The sequence below is a fragment of the Ammospiza caudacuta genome, chromosome 6 (assembly GCF_027887145.1).
Source record: "Ammospiza caudacuta isolate bAmmCau1 chromosome 6, bAmmCau1.pri, whole genome shotgun sequence".
NCBI classification, from domain to species: domain Eukaryota; kingdom Metazoa; phylum Chordata; class Aves; order Passeriformes; family Passerellidae; genus Ammospiza; species Ammospiza caudacuta.
In genome coordinates, this window is record NC_080598.1 from 31,504,163 (window position 1) to 31,521,114 (window position 16,952).

Consider the following 16,952-nt stretch of genomic DNA (forward strand, 5'->3'; position numbering starts at 1 on the left):
TCTACTTTGCTTGCAATTCTACATGGTAGATTCATTTAAAATTCATTTTGCTGAAGCATATGCACATTTGCTAGACTGCTTATCCTATATTCGGAGGAAACTGCCTTTTAGGCAAGCTGCTGGGAAGTCTGAAGACCAAAGTCCAAAAGTGTTTACTTCACACCCAGCCCCTGCAGTGGTTCACTCATTAGAAGCAATTTCATTTCAGTCTCCAAGTTTGTGCTGCCTTCTGATGGGTCACAGGCGTGTTAGAGACTCTCGTTTTCTTCTCCTTTTCTGTGATCAGTCAACTGTGATTGCAAGCTCCCAGCCTCAGTATTTCCCTTGCCAGAGTCCTGCAGGAATATCTGATTTCTTCCCAGCCCTGGCAACTATTGTGGAGCTCAATTCAAGCAGATGGGCAGCATGCAGAGGACCTGCCTTGTGGGATAGATACTAGGCTACAGACTTCCCTGGACAGTTTTCTAGCATATTAATCTGATGACAAAGAAGTCATGCATTGTTTGTGCACTTTTAAGTCATGCGTTTTTAAGTGATTGAGGTAGGAAAAAACATCAGTCCAAGAACTTAGGAAAAAGCTTTGGACTGTCTGTAAATATGTGCAAAATATTATTTATTCAACCTTGCTGAAGATTTTGGGCTGTTTTTCTCTGTTTTTTTAATATCTGTTATTCAGGGAGTAGCCCAATTCAAAAACCTCTCTAGATGTAAAGAAATAACAGAACAGACAGAAATAATGGATGACTTGGGCTATATAAACAGTGCATTAGCAAAACACGTGATGGGTCCTAGCCCAGAGGTGGCTGCCATGAGTACCTGCATGTTGAAGTGGCAGCTGCACACCCCACAAGGTGAGAGGTATTTGCACTGTGCTTCCCTCACCTTGCAGATTCCTGATCAACCCAACTGTGTTTGATCCCTGACCTTTGTAATCTATTCCATGTGCCAGCATCCACATTTGTAGATTTTCCTGAAGCAGGTATCTCTGTGCCATGCAAGGTCAGGGTTTGTCAAGAACACGGGTATCCTAGTTGGGAAGCAATAGAAAGACTGAGAGGGTTGCAGGTGGGAAGGTGTTTAAGTGTAGAGAAGAGCAGATCAAAAATACTCAGATTCAAAACGGGGTAAGGGTGAACAATCAGTGACAAAAGGACTCTGCACCCATGCAGACATGACTGGTGATGTACCACAGTCAGTCATGGAAGATGACCTTCTAAATACCCCCAAGTACTCTATTCTTCACCTACAGCAATTCAGGGGATTCTGTTTGAATAAGCAGATTTGTAAGTAAACACCAACTCCCCCAACCAGCTACTGCAGCAAGTGTTTAACAGGAACTCCTGGATCCTGAGAGCCCTGGTGCCCTTCACCCCTGCCCCCAGAAACACGACACATGCACCAATGCAGGGATGTGTCTTTCAACACATGCCAAAAGTGTGTCCCCAAACTATCTTCCAATCATCTACTGTGGCTTCTAAAGCAATAAAAATGCAAACGAAAGCTTTTATGCTGTAAGCATCTTCAAATGCTAGAGCACTTGGACTATTAACCTTCTTACTTTTGGATGCTGCAAGCATTTAAAGATCTGCCTGGCTAAGCACCCTTTCATTAGCTAATGTAACTGGAAGTTAGTGGAGGTAGATGAACAAACTAAACACAACGCAGTGAATGACTGCAAAAAAGGTCAAGGTGAACTGCTAAAAACAAAGCAGCTTTATTTTGCAATTTCTCATCAAAACTAACATTGATTACATGTGTTATTTCTCCAAAGAAAGAAAATTTCTCTGTTTGTGCTGACATTTTTCTCCTTTTTTTTTTTTACTGGGGTGGTTCAAAGAATAATTTCTATCACTCTGCCTATGAGGCAGGTTTGAAGATTTGTGGTGTTGTCTCCTAAGCTGTTGGCAAAAATTGAATCTCTTACAAACAGAAGAATAAGGCTCAAGGGGGTATATGCTGGTAGCACAGGCAAGTGATGACAAGAAAGACCTGAGAGGTTTTATATATTATGAAGAGCAAGGACACAATCACCAAAATACACCAGGATTAAATTAGCATTCAGGGGTAAAGATAGGAAGGGAAAATGTGGAGTTTGAGGAAGGACTTCCTGGCGGTGAGGTATACAAAATTGTCTCTTAAAAGTAATGCAACAGAAGCTCTACTCCTTGGTATATTTAAAATTAAGCCGGACAAAGCCATAGTGAGTGAATGAGAGATAATAGTTCTGATCTAGCAGGAAGGCAGACTTAGGCTATTTTCATCCTCAACTGCTTGGATCTGGCTGTTAGCATGATTGTTTCCAAGCAGAAAACTAAAGTCTTCACAGAATAGCAGGTAGCAGAGAGCTACACCTCAATCTACTACCAGCTCTGGCAATTTTAGGACTGTTTGCCAAACAGATCTATGAAGAACAGGAAAACACATGAGGACTGAGACTGTTTTTGAACTCTATGCTAAATCCAGAAACATCAAACACAAACCGAATTTCTGAAAATAAAGAATGCATGAGAGAGAAATTTAAAAGAACTTTTTTACTTTGCCTTGTAAATACTGATAACGCATGTCTTTTATTTTCTGGAGCCAGACTAAATTAGGCAATTTATTACAGGAGATGATGAAAAAAGCTGCACTCTTGTGGCAATAGAAGTCAGGGCTGGGCTGTGATGGGTTCTACCACTGATTTCCTGCAAAACCCAAAGTCACTTTCTCTACCTTCCCCAGAGCAACCCTGATAACATGACAGTGGATAGGACTATTTGCCAAGTTTGCTTCATCTTCTGCTTCTTGCTCAAATTCCTCTGAAGACAAATCTCTCCCATCTGGGCTAAATATTAATCACTCACAGAAGCAGGGACTTCACTAAAGTGTGGTCAGCAAAATCAAAGCCTACTACAGTGAGATTTTAATCTAAGTATTAAAACTCCTGAAGGCTAAAACAGCTCTTTTGCAAAGCTTCTCAGCCAGGTGCTGAGTTTCAGGCAGTCTTAACATGGTGGCAAGCCAAGAAGTTGGGTGGGAGGCAGGGTCAATGGAAGCTCACTGCAACCACTCACAGCAGGATCTGATTGAAGGCATGATGTGATACACTGTGGGTCTGTACCTGTTGCACGTCTGGTGGATCCCTGATCCTGCCTTACAAGAGACAACCCTCAGCAAAAAAGGAAATTGTTGAAAAAGCCTGCCATAACTCCTGAAGACAGCAGGCTTTTGAACTGGCACATTACAAAAGTGACCTACTCATTTCATGCACTTGCTTCAACAATGGCTGAGAACTTCAAGGCCAGGCTGTGCAGCAGCAGCAGCACACCACCACACAGCCAAGGGATACTTAGAGATCAGAATCCAGCAAATTAGGCAGTCCTTTTGCTGCCTGTTTCTGCTAAATACTGAGACTTGCACATGGGTAGGACATGATGGGAGGGAAAAGACACAGCAAGTTGGGTTTGTGCTGCTGCCAATGACTTATCACAGGAGGTCTTGAGACCTTGGTCAGAGTCATCCCAAAGCTGTGGGATGAAGCAGCAGCTTCTGATCAGCAGCAGGTCTCACGGACCAGCCAGGCTGACAGTATCACTGGCTTTACAGGGAAAAGACTGGCAAAATGGAAGTATATTTTATGCTTGACAAATGGTAACTACTAACAGTGATTGTCATCACTTTTTCCTCAATCCATACCTCCAAGTCTCTGGCTTACATTGCAATCTGGTTAATGCTTAGAAGGGAGAACCAGTCACACACACACACTCCCATGTATTTTTCTGGGAAAAGTCACACAGTTGTAACAGGAAAAATGGGACAGAGTACTGAAACATTTCTCAGCTACAAGCCCTGGCCAAGCAGGGAGAACTGTGAAATTATGGAACAGTTTTCAGGCAGAAAGGACAGATCCCAGTTTCACGCTTTGCTCAAAACTAGGTTACATAGAGCCTTGGAGAGCACACTGTAGGCAACAGTCTTGAAGGGAGTTCAGAAGACAAGCAAATAGAGCAACAAAAATTCACCATATAGACCCTTCATTCAAATTTCCTGAAGTTCCACAAAACCATGCATGAGGAAACCTGGTTTATGCAGTAGAGGTAATTTTGTCCATACCATATCTGTGCTTGTTCTCCTGGAAAACCATCTGGCAGCAGCCGGTACTGTGTTTTCCACTTGGCTTTTATGGCTGAAAGATTAGAAATACATATTTGTCATATATATTGGCATTCTTATTACCTCTGCAATTAATCTCACTACCTCTCTTGGCTAAGCAATTGCTTTCTAAAGCAGCTGACTGTACCCAATTAAGGATTAAGCTGGGTATATGAAATCACACATTCTCTCAGGAAAGGGAATTTTAAACTAAAGTTTGTATTAAGTGAGGTTGGAAGGAAATCTATCCTGGCTTTTATCTTAATGGCCTTTTGAATGTCACCTTTCCATTTAGATCCTCTTGTGATAATCAGTGGCTTCCCACTAACACAGAGGCTTTGGCAGCTCTTTTCATAACACCTGTCCCTTCAGGCAGCACTCTAATTCAGGCAGTTTGAGTGTCTATGCAAAGAAAAGCAGTGCTTATTAAAAAGAGCACACAAACTTCATCCACTCTGAGCCTTGTACATTAACCCCTGGTGAAAAGGATTTCCAGTTACTCTTCATGGAATTGGAGGCTCATGAATACAGAAAACCCAGCGGATCAGGCTGTTACTTATGCCGTGTCCCCTAGCTTTCCTCTAGGACAATAGAAAGCCTCAATTAGGAACAAAATAAATCAGTAAAATATCAGACAGTAAAATGATCAGACATCAAATATCTATGTGAGAATTATTGATGGTGCATGAATAACTTCAGAGTCACAGAATGGGTCAGGTTGCAAGGCATGATTTGGTCCAACCTTAATGCTCAAGTGGGGTCATCCTAGAGCACATGGCATGGGATTGCATCCAGGTGGTTCTTAAATATCTCCAGTGAGTGAGATTCCACAACCTCTCTGACAGCTGGTACAGTGCACGCTCACCCACAGAATAAAGAAGTTTTTTTTCCTTTTGTTCTGCTGGAATTTGCAGCACATCAGTTTCTGCCCATTGCTTCTTGTCCTATTGCTTTCACAGAGAAGAGCCTGGCTCCATCCTTTTGGTACCCTCCCTTCAGATACTTAAATACATTGATGAGGTCCTACTCTCAGTAGTCTCTTCTTGAGGCTGAAGAGGCCCAGCACCCTCAGTCTTTCCATGTAAGAGAGATGTTTCAATCCCCTTTTCCTCTTTGTAGCCCTTTGCTGGACTGACTCCAGGAGCTCCCTGTCCATTTTGTACCGAAGAGCCCAGAACTGAACACAGCACTCCAGATGTGGCCTCACCAGGGCTGAGCAGAGGGGCAGGATCACCTCCCTGGACCTGCTGGCAGTGCTCTTCCTAATGCAGCTCAGGATGCCATTGTCCTTCTTGGTCACAAGGGCACTTCTGGCTCATGGGCAGCTTGTCCACCAGGCCTCCCAGGTCCTTCTCTGCAGAGATGCTTTCAAGCAACCCTCCAGAATGAGGTACTCTTTCCCTTCCCAGGGGCTCGTGTGAGGCTCAATGGTCAGTAGTTCCTTGGGTTCTCCTTCCTGCCATTTTTGAAGGCTGAAGTGACATTCACTTTCTTCCAGTCCTTTAGGCACTCTCCTGATTGCCACAAAGGTGATGCTGAGTGGCCTGGTATGGTATCTGCCAGCTCTCTCTGCACTCATGGATGCATCCTGTCCGGGCTCATGGACTTGTGGATGTCCTCTAGCCCAATCCTCTTCAGCCAAGGAAAAGTCTTCCAACACTCCTTTACCCTGGGCTCACAGGTCAGGGTTTCCTGATGGCTGGCCTTGTCAGTGAAGACCAATGCAAAAAAGGCATTCTTGCCTCTGTTATCAGGGCCAACCCTTCATTTGCCAACAGGCCCATGTTACCCTTAATTTTCCCTTTGTTATTGATGTATCTTTTCTGCTGTCCTAGACATCCATGGCCACAATTAATTCCACATGGACCTTAGCCTTTTTTGTCTTATTTCTACTTATTCTGTCACCCTTTCTATATTCACTCTAAGTGGCCTGACCTATTTATTTTCCTTTAGAAGGGTGCATCCATTATGGTTGCACAGCATTACCAGTCCTGTCTGAGATAACCTCTCTGGACCATTAAAAATTCTACATTCAACTGTTTCTTGAAGGTAATTTTCTTCCTGTTCTTTCTACAAAGACAAAACAGCAGGTACTGCCTTTTATTAATGTATCCATTTTAATATGTCTGCTACAAGATCCATTAAAAATGCACCCTCATTGGTAGAAACAGACCTCTTTCTTCATCCTGTCTTAACACTCTTAACCATCACCTCCTTCTATGACTTCTGAAAAATACAACAAGTAGGCAATGCAGGATAGGCTGTAAATCTTTTTACACTCCCTATCCAATTGTCTGCCATTACAAAAACAAGTTTCCAGGGATGAGTGCTTACCCCAAAGGCGGCAGTGAGGCAAAGGAAGAAACACACACGTTATTCCTTCAGGCAATGGTATGGTCAGTGGCTGCCCCTCTTTCTCTTCACAGACTCACCTGAGAGTGATTGCATTGATCACTGACAGCTGCGGGCAATTAATCTATCAGGGGCCTATTTTAGCAGTACTTTGAAGCATACAGCATTTGCAGGGCCCCTCACCCAGCACAAACTGATGTAGCTTTGTTGCAATGTGATGGTCTGGCCTAACACAAATGAAAAAGTAAGCATAGCTGCATGTTGAATGGAAAGATCAAGCTGAATTGCAATCTAATCCTTCCCAAATACTGATGTGGAAGCACAGTCCCAGCTTCGCAGGGCACAGACAACCACAAGCACTGAGTTGCTGATTAAACAAATAAACCGGCTCTGATGAGCAGAGAAATGCTGAACTCTTCTATCAGCAGTTCACTGAAGCAAGCCCTCAGCACACAAATAAACAGATGCCAGATGTCCTCCAGAACTGTGCAATAATATCAAGAAAAATTCAGGTGACGGACAGATGGATGTCTAAAGCAGTAAAAAAAAATTATCTATTTCCTTGCACCACTTTAGAGCAATAAAAGAAATACATCTGACACAAAAACTGGCCAGGAACACTGCAATGTTGCACTTCTGCCTGCTTCCTGCCCATTTTAGTTCATCAGCAAGATTGTCATGAAGGTCAATGCATTTTAATAATGACATCCAGAGAACAAACAGTTCCCAAATTTCAGTAATTGCTTTGTAAAACCTCAGGACAGGATTCCCATCCATTCACAAAATCGGCATTTTGTGGGAGAACTTTAAATTGTGTGAGGGGTTCCATGATAAGCTTATGATGAAAACTCACCAGCTGCAATGTTCATTGCTCTTTGCAAGGAGAGCAGAGCATTTCCTGCTATTCCTATACAAGGGAGTGAAGCTCACCCTGCAGCACAGCAACCCTGCACTGCTGCTTTCACCTGCTGCCCCTCAGCCCCTGGCTTGCCTCATCCTGGGCTGTGCCAGTGCAGCTCCAGCTCACCCCTGCAGCTCCAGTGTGTTGTCTGTGTGGAGTAATGAATATATGGGCTCCAGTCTTGCACTTCTCACTGCACCTTGTGGCATAAATTATGGCAGCATGATACCACCCCTTCCTGTCTAGTTGTGCCATGTTCTTTCCCAAAAGATTTATTGCCAAATGCTTTCCTTTTTTCTTGGTATTAACATGCTGTAAACATCAATTTATCAGAAACTGTCACCAGCATTTGATCTAGCCCTTGGCAACAGTGTCTCTCTAAGAGATCTGCACTAGGTATCAGCCTGACACATTACTCTTTGGGGTTTTTGAAAGGATTTTTATATGATTTGAGATATGAATCACACAGGTATGTGTGGGTACATCATTATGTCACCCACAAGTGGCATAAGTAACCAGTGAGAAGAAGTACAATCTCAGTTAGCAAACCTAGGAATTTTACAGGTGGAAATAAATCATCCCTTTCCAACCTCAGCTTTCAGGAGAGGTCAGCTGTGAAATGACACCTTCAGCATTTATCCACGTGGAAGTTGTTAGCCCAATTTTCCAAATAAGCTGTCACCTTGGAGCAAGGGAAAGAAAAACCTATCACACTCAGACTGACAGACATACAGACTTACTCATTGGAAGCGTTCGTACCTGACACGTCCACATGGCCTCTGTTTTTCTTACTCATTGGCATTTTGTTTTAGTACAAAACATGACAACAAGGATAAAGTACCATTTAAAAGACCCTGGACATTTGAATAGGTTCAAATCTTCCCATCAAATGAAACAAATGCATGCTTGCATAAGTCTCATATACAGCCCAGACTGAGGGAACAGAGTCCTTATTCTTTTGATGAACAGCTTGCATTATGCTTACATCATGTTTAAGTCAGCCTTATGAAGTCTGATGACATTACCTACAAGGTATTAGACATATATTTAGCTTAAATTGACAAAATGCATATAAATGATTTACAAATCCTAATACAACTACATGTCCAAGCTCATGCAAATCATTCTCCATCAGCAGAACAGTACAAGCATCCTCATGCACAGGAAGCACATTTTTTCTGTCTTTTGCCTTGTGACATAAGCACTTGATGCAAAATGTATGCACATATGGGTATGTATGCAGATGCAGCATTGCTGACACAGCTTAGTTTACAGAGATGCATGCACCTGAAAATTGCACAGAAATGAACTGACAGCTTTCTGTGGCGCCATAATTCATTATCCTAGTGTATGTCTAGTGGGACTCTTAATGAAACAAAGATCTAATGGGGGAAAAAACCCCCCAAAACATCTCTAGCTGTAATATCTCTATCATTAAAAATGTGGTATCTCAGTGCACAGACAAAATGTAGGATCCAGTCCTGACAGCTATCCAGCCTGGACTAACACCATATGCCTTGCAAGACCACCTGTGTTACCCAGCAACCAAACGCCCCTTCTCTAAGAGAGCCAGAGTTTGGAGATGGTCACAGGAACCATTCTCATCTCCCTGCCTCCATCCTGCCAATGGCTGTCAAGATGCAGGTGGGTGCCTCCAACTGGATTGCAGAGAACTGCTGGGCAAGGCTCTGACTGATGAAGTTGCTCATGTTGAGAAGCTTTCTGTTCAGCATTGAGCTTATCGTGGGTGGAGGTTTGAGCTACTGGTGCTCTGCTGCTCCAGAGAGAGGAGAAAGCTTTAACAATTGCATTAGGAAGCCTCTAGTTTTCCCTCCAGCATCTACAGCATTTGCTTTAGAGAGGGTGTTTCCTTACCCTCAGAAAGTACATTTGGTCCTGTAGGAGACCATCATTTTTATAAGATATGCAAAGAAAAGCAGGGAAGTAGTTAACAAGCTCAGTCTACCAAAGCAGAATTGCATGGGTCAGGTGAGGGCTTGTTCATACTTCCACAGCACAGCTGGGAGCTCCTCAAAGAGAGAAATTGCAAGAATAGTTTGTACTGAAAGTGAAGGCACCCTGAGCATGGAGGCTGTCATGACACTGAACACCCTTCTGATATTCAGCTTAGTTAAAACTCATTAACAAGCCATCAAATAAAAAAGGGAAAGTATGTTACAGCACTACACCAAGGAAATATTGGTTATATTCCAAAAGTGCTAAAGGGTTATGGCAGCAAAGTACAGCAGGGCTCAGCAAACGCATATTCAACTAAATTGCATCTGTGGGAAGGTAAAGAGGATGATGCCTGAGGGGAAGGATGCCATCCAGAGGGACCTGGATAAGCTCAAGATGAGCCCCTGTCAACCTCATGAGGTTCAATGAGGCTGAATAATAAGGTTAAGTGCAAAGTCCTGCACTTGGACTGGGGCAAGCCCCAGCATCAATACAGGCTGGGGTGAAGGATTGGAGAGCAGCCCTGAAGAGGAAGAGGTCCGGGTGCTGGTGGAAGAAAAGCTGGACATAATGGACAATAGTGTGTCCAGTATGACCAGGGCAGTGATCTCCTCCCGTACTCAGCACCAGTCAGGTTGCATCTCAAATCCTGCGTTGAGTTCTGAGCCCTTCCCAACAAGAAAGACATTAAGGTGCTGCAGTGTGGTGAAGACCCCACCTGCAGTGCTGCATCCAGCTCTGGGGCTCTCAGCACAGGAAGCACAAGGACCTGTTGCAATAGTTTCAGAAGATGCCCACAAAAATGATCAAAGGGGTGGAGAACTTTTCCTGTGAGGAAAGCCTGAGAAGACAAGGCTCTAGGGAGACCTCACTGTGGCCTTTCAGTGCTTCAACAGGGCTTATGGAAAAGATGGTGACACACTTCATACTAAAGCTTGTACCAATAGGAAGGACTAATGGCTTTAAAACAAAGGAGGGTAGATTTAGGCTAGATGCAACAAAGAAGTTTTTTTACAACGACAATGGTAAGATACTGGAAGAGGTTGCCCAGAGACATGGTAGATGTCCTGTCCCTGGAATATTCAGTCAGGTTGGACAGGTCTCTGAGCAATCTGATCTAGTTGATGTTCCTGCTTATTGCAGGGCTGCTGGACCTAGACAACCTTCAAAAGTCTCTTCTAACCCAAACTATTCTGTGATTCTATGACTTTGCTCTGCTTGTCTCCCACCACTGACTGCAGAGAACCCTACGGAACTACAGATCACTGCTCACTGCAGCAACCTATTGGCTCATGCTGAGCTCTGAGCTTCATTGGGTAACCAGATAACCAGCTACTGCTACCCAGAAAAAACATGGTGGTGTGTGGCGGAAGACAGGTCCCTTTATGTGACTGGGGAAGAGCCTGCACTATTCAATGCAGCCACTGGCCTTTCTCCAGAAGGTTTGGGTTTTGAAAGCCTTCTGTTGCTGTCGCTTACTTGGGGAGGGAGGGGGCATTCAGGGAGAAACAACTGCCTTGTGAGCAGGTTTTCTGCCCTTCATCAGTGCTGGCGAGTATCTATCCTGCTGCCCCAGGACTGCACACAGAAGCCCTGTGGGCAAGTAATTCTCTCACCCAGAAGAGGCCATGGTAAGCAGGGCAGTCCATTCTGCAGGCACTTCATTTTGTGCAGAAGAGAGTTTGTGTGTTGTAGCTTGGGCAGTTAATTAAGAACTGAGAGCGCTTTTCCTGGGGCAATGTGCTTGTTCCTTAGAAAGGGTGGTTGATATTATTTATGGCTTGCATTGATCTAACATCTTGCTGCCAAGGAGAGAAGTCCTACTTTACCCTCCCTGCATTGACACTAGCCCTGGCAGCCCTCTGAGCTGGCTCTGCTCCCTGAGCTGGCAGAGGCAACCTCTTTATGTCCCAGGGGAACAGAAACTGGGAGCAAGAGGACCCCTTGACTGGGAGCCATTGCAGTGGGAGCAGAGAGCTGTTGGATCACATTGGCTCCAAGGTGCAAACTTCCATTTGGTGCTAAAAGAGGTGAGATGAAACCTGCTTAAAACATTGATCTGGCTTCTCGGCATACACAAATAATAATGAAGCTGTTTATGGCATTATTGTCCTGCAGTACACCTGCCTCATTATCTAGGCAGAATGGGCTGTCCAAAACTCTGTTTCATTCACTGCACAACAGGAAGCATGTAAGGCAAGAAACGTGGGCCAAAGAGACATATAATTAAGTAATGAACCACCATTGTAGCAAACAGGCATTGACTGTCAAAGTTAAGGAGGAAACCACAACTTTTTAAGTGCTTGAATTTGGAGTGCTTCCACTAGGAAATATATCCTTTTGCATGTAGCTCTTAATGTAATTTTGGTTTTACTATGAGAAACTGCCTCCAAAAAATGATTTACAATACCAAACCAATGCCCAGTTGTGCACAAGTTTATATGAGGGTGCATTATCGTGCCCCCCTTTGATAAACGGTTGGGTGTTTTCGCTAATTGATCTTGTGCTGCCTGCACCACTTTAGGGCCAACGAGTGCTGCCAGCACCTCCTGTAGCTCTGGTTAATGGATATGAATTTCTGCACATGTGCCAACTAGCATCTTGGCACAGGTCTTGAGGCCTGAGACTTTGAACTGAAACACTTGTAGTGATCAGTAGTGTCACGTAAGTACTTTTGTGGATCAGATCTCTCCTGTTCCTATTTCCATGATCTGGAAAACATGAGTTTTGTGCACACACAGCATCACTGAGTATCAAGGTTCATTGTTTTATTTCTGAATATTTGGTATTTTTCTTAAATCCCTTGCCTGTGAAGAATAGGAACATCTTAAATTCCAACATCAAAACCAAAAAAGTGTGGATTATTCCAAACCTAACTTGATTTGGTTGTAAAGAAAAACTCATAGCCAGGGTGGAGCCTGTGGGTGCAGTAGCAGAAGGCACCATTCCTAGTGCCCACTCTCCCTCTTCAGCCACTTGCCTCAGTACCAAAGAACACAAAGTGGTTTTAACACCTCTGCACAAGTCCAGGATTTAGAGACAGGAAATTGGCCAATTACAGGAATTACAGATTCGTGCAGGCACATCGTGCATGACAGTGCCAGGCAGAAAGCGGGTCTTCAGTGGCAATGAATGGCACCCAGCAAGGCACCTGTCCCACACCCTTTCCCTGAGGAATTGTCCTTCTGGAAGGCCCCACAGCCCCACCAGCCGGGCAGAACCTGCAGGCACTGGGAGTGGATGAGCTGGGCACCAGGCAGCTGCTATGGGCAGCCGCAGGCTGTGCCCTGGGCGATGCTCCAGGCACACACAGCAGCTCCAGACGTGCGGGGCGCAGGGGGCTGGCGTGCACTAATGCACCAGCGCACGCCTTTGCTGGGGGTGCTGCTGCAGAGGCTGCGAGCGACCCTCCAGCTTCATCCTATCACCAAGGACTACACTGCTGCTGGAAAGCTGCTGCTTCAAGCCTGACACTATAAAAATCCTGACAGGCATCACCTGTACTTTGGTGCAGCTTGTATTTAGAAAAGCCGGATAACAAGGAATCGTGGCTTCGCTTGTGATCCTGATTCCTCGCTGCAGTGATGCTGTGACTTGAGTCTGGGGGCAGCAGTCAGGGGCTCTCTGAGAGCATGCTGCCTGCACAGCCTGCTCCCAAAGTCTCTGCCTGGCTCCTTGGCTGCACTGGCTTCCAACCAGCAAGGACAATACATGTCACTAGTTTTTAACACAGATGGAGTATTTATAGTTTTGTATTTTCTTCTATAGCTTAATTAGCAATATAATTTCCTGTAGCTCTCCATGTACTTGTGGGAATGGAGGAGAATGGCAATTACTGTGGAAAGCCAGGGGCAGTGGGGGAGAAGAAGGAAACAGAGAGACACAGACACAGAGCCATTTCTTTGCAAGTGGCATAACAGGGAGATGGCTCTGAGCTGCTGCCAGCGGAGGGGACTGTCTGCAGTGGGTTTATGGAGGAGTAATGACTCATTTCGACTTCAGGAAGGTTCCCGTATGGCAGAAATCGCATACATATTGAAATAAACTAGCTTCAGTCTGCATTGCCATCATGGCCTGCATCAGCACTACTTTCATATTTAAACAAAAAGGATCTAAACAATACTATAGAGGAAATCTGAACAGCTGTCAATGCCCTAAAATAATCATGTTACCATAAGTGTTCAAAGGCCATATTGTCTAAGGAGCTGTACAAACATAAAAAAAACCAGATTTGTGTGCTGAATGTAGCCTATGGCAAAGTACAATAAGAGAGGAGAAGGAAAAAATGAAAAGCAGTGATACAGGGAAGGAGGTCCAGAGCAAAGAGTTCATGAGGCAGTGCTCCTGTGGTGAAAACAGCCTAAGTATCTCCCCTTCCCCAGGGCAGGTATTTCTCACAGAAAACCCTTTTCCGGTCTCCAGCTCTGTCACAAGCAACCTGACTTATGCTGGCACATGGGATGATTAAATCACTCCAAAGGCTTTTCTCCTGACCCCTGTGAAGTGCATGGGCTGCAAAGAGGCCTCCACCTCAGAGGTGTGGCTCTGCTACTGTAGGGAAAGGTGCTACTACTGCACTTTGGATTTTCTTTGGACATGTTCATGGAGCTAGGCTGCTTTGCTGGCAGGCTTCTAGCTCAGTGTTTACTGAGTTAATTCATAAATCCTGCCTCCCCCCAAAAATGAGAAAAATCTGAAGCCTCCATCTACATCAGTATTAGAAAAATCTTATAGCACAACATATATATACACAAACACATATATATATATATGTGAATTGCCTCCCACAACACTTCTCTCTCATGAGGTGGATAAAACTGTTTTCATCTATGAGAAGGCACAAAAAGGGAGGTGGAAACAATTAAAATTAACCAAAAGTCACCATAGCAGCAGAGTTTTGACAGCAATCCTGCACCCTGTGCCTTGCTGCTCAGCTTCAACCTCTGCACAGGCACGTTCTCCCACAGCATTCCTGGCCCGTGCTACAGCAGCTGCCAGCTGAGTGAGAATTCATATTTTAAGCTTTTCTTGTGCAGTTATGTGTTTTACTTGACTCTTTTGGAATTGTCTACACAATGAAGGCACAGCTCCCTTCACTGCTGCCTTTCACATTCTCCCAAATGTCATTTAGAGCCGCAAGAAAACGTTTAGAGAACAGTTTAGGAAAGGTGAGCCATCTGCATGTTTATGAAAGAGAGAGAGACCTGGTAAAGCCATGCTTGTCCCCAGGCATTGTTTGCAAAACCGTTTCAGGATGAAAAGGAAAAGGCAGTTTCAGTGAACGTGTGAGTGCCCTGTAGCAAATCCTCAAGCTGGGAAAGCTGGACTCAGGCGGGAACACTGAGTTACAGCTACAATTTTCTTCCTGCTCATGCAACCCACATGCTTTGTGCCTAAATCTCTGTGTGATGCCTGGTTTGCTGCAGACATCCCAGGTCACAGCTCTGCAAGGCAGCCTTCATTTCAGGAGTGTCTGTATAGATACATATGCACACACTTATACAGAACAGTAGGTCCTGGGAACACTTTAGCAAACCCAGGACTGCCCCTGCACTACTCTGAAAGGTCCAAGGGACAAACCACAAGGCTGAATGATTGTCCTGCCCCAAATGTTTTCTGCAGCTGGGCAAGCAAAGGCTCTCGGCTTGAACACACTGCCCAGATTATGCTTTTCATGGTGTGTGTAAACTTCCTCTCCTTGTCCTCCATCCCCCCACTCCTGACCACAGAAACACCTCAGCCTGTGACAAACTAGAGCTAGAGGCAGTTTCCCAAGGCACAGACAGGGACAGACGTGCCTTGGGCACATCAGGCATGGAGATGGCACTTTGGCCATCTTTAAGCAGCAGCACTGAGGCTGCAGGTCCCTTTGGAGGGGCAGCTGGGCCACAGGCAGCCCACCCACCTGGAGAAGGGCAAGAGGTGCTGGGAGTGAGGGTGCCAGTGGTGGGAGCTAGGCAGCATTTTAGGCTTCTTTCAAGGCACTCTTTATATAGCTGGTTACATAAGGCTATGCAATTTGGCTCCTGTTGGGAAAGAAACGTGGGTGTAGGAGTACTGGTACACCAAACCTGACTGTAAAAGTCATCTGTGGGGTTTGGGTTTTCTTTCCCTGTCATTCTCCACTAATCTCTAGAACAGCCACTGCTAAATACCTAATAAAAAAGAGAATACACTAGCAGTAAGTCATAGTGTGCCTCCAAAACCTGAGCTGGCAGCTGGAGAATATTCCCCATACAGTTTTCCAGACATGACCACGCCAAAGGCTCACATGGGCAGCACCACAGCGTTTACCCCATTGCTGCAGTGGAGGTACCAGGCATGGAAGAGGGTGACAATGAGCTCAGGGGGGCTCATCAGCACCCACCCCTGAGGAGCTGTAGTAACCAGGGATGAGAGAAGCAAGGGGCTGTTCCCCTCCCTCCTTTTCCCCCTGGTGCTGACAGTTCCCTGGCCACAGAAAAGGGTAAGCATAGGTTTTTGGCCTTAGAACAACAGTGGAGAAAGCACCACTTCCCCCAGACTTGACACTGATATGTATTTACATGTGTGTTTCATGCCCAAGATGAAGTCCAGCTCTGCTGCGCCACCGCGCATCACCGCTGCCGTCTCCTTCGGGGAACGCGTTTTCCATAATGGAAATCAATTGTGTTGAAAATAGTCATGGAGCTGAGCAGTGTAACAGCAGGCACAGACAAACACCATCGCGGGCAGCGCCACGCTCCCAGCCAGTTACTCATTGCACTCGCAGCTCTCCTGACACGCTGCACCACGCCAGGCGAGGCCATGCAGGGGCTGGGCGCTCACTGGGATCATCCTGCACACACCCAGCGCTCCAAGGGGCTACAGCAGCAAGGCTGAGGGGGTGGCGAGGCTCAGGCAGAGATGTACAGGGCTGTCATTTCACTGAATCACCCCTCAGGCAAGTCCCACTTGGTTGTTTGAAATCAGGCTTAGTTGATGATCAGCTTTGCTGTTTCTGATGTCTCGAGCCTCTGATTTCTCACACCCAGCAGGTACCTCATCTCTCATTTTATTAAGGGGCTTATGAGAAAGAGACATTTTAACAAGGCCCCTAGTGAATGGAGGAAGAGCAGCAATTTAAAGGACGATAGGTTTTGGATTAGATATTAGGAAGAAATTCTTTTTCTGCACGTACTGTATTCACCTCCCCCCAGACCCCTCTGCTTGGCCTGCCCATCAACACACTTGACCACAGTGCCTGCCAGCCCATTTTCCTGCTGCCAGCTCACAGGGAGCCATGTCTAAGGTCTGAGACATCCTTGTTTTTCAGTTTGGCATAATGCAGAGTGCATTAGGATCAAGGAAGCCAGCACCTGTGAGAAGAGACAGCACTAACATCTTATGAAAGTGTCTCTGCTGGTGATATTTGAGTCAAATGGGCACCCTCTGCATGGACAGGTCTTCCATCTGTTGTGTGGACTCTCCAGCCCAGATAAGGATTAGATGCCACCTGAGAGCTTGCATCTGGATAACTTGTACTGGTTGGGTACCTGCGTGGGGTAGCATCATAGGATGGCTTGAGTTGCAGAAGGACCTTCAGAGATTAGTAGATCCAACACCCCTTCCACAAGACTGGGCTGCTCAGAGC

General features: G+C 45.4%; 1 long non-coding RNA gene across 1 annotated transcript; it reads right to left on the reverse strand.

The window, feature by feature from the left end:
• Positions 1–696: 696 nt before the first annotated feature.
• LOC131559514 (uncharacterized) lies at positions 697–6,525 on the reverse strand. Its single transcript, XR_009274890.1, has 3 exons — positions 6,466–6,525; positions 4,093–4,165; positions 697–1,027 (listed from the first exon to the last, which is right to left on the reverse strand). It is a non-coding gene; the product is annotated as an uncharacterized LOC131559514 (long non-coding RNA).
• Between the last annotated feature and the right edge of the window lie 10,427 nt (positions 6,526–16,952).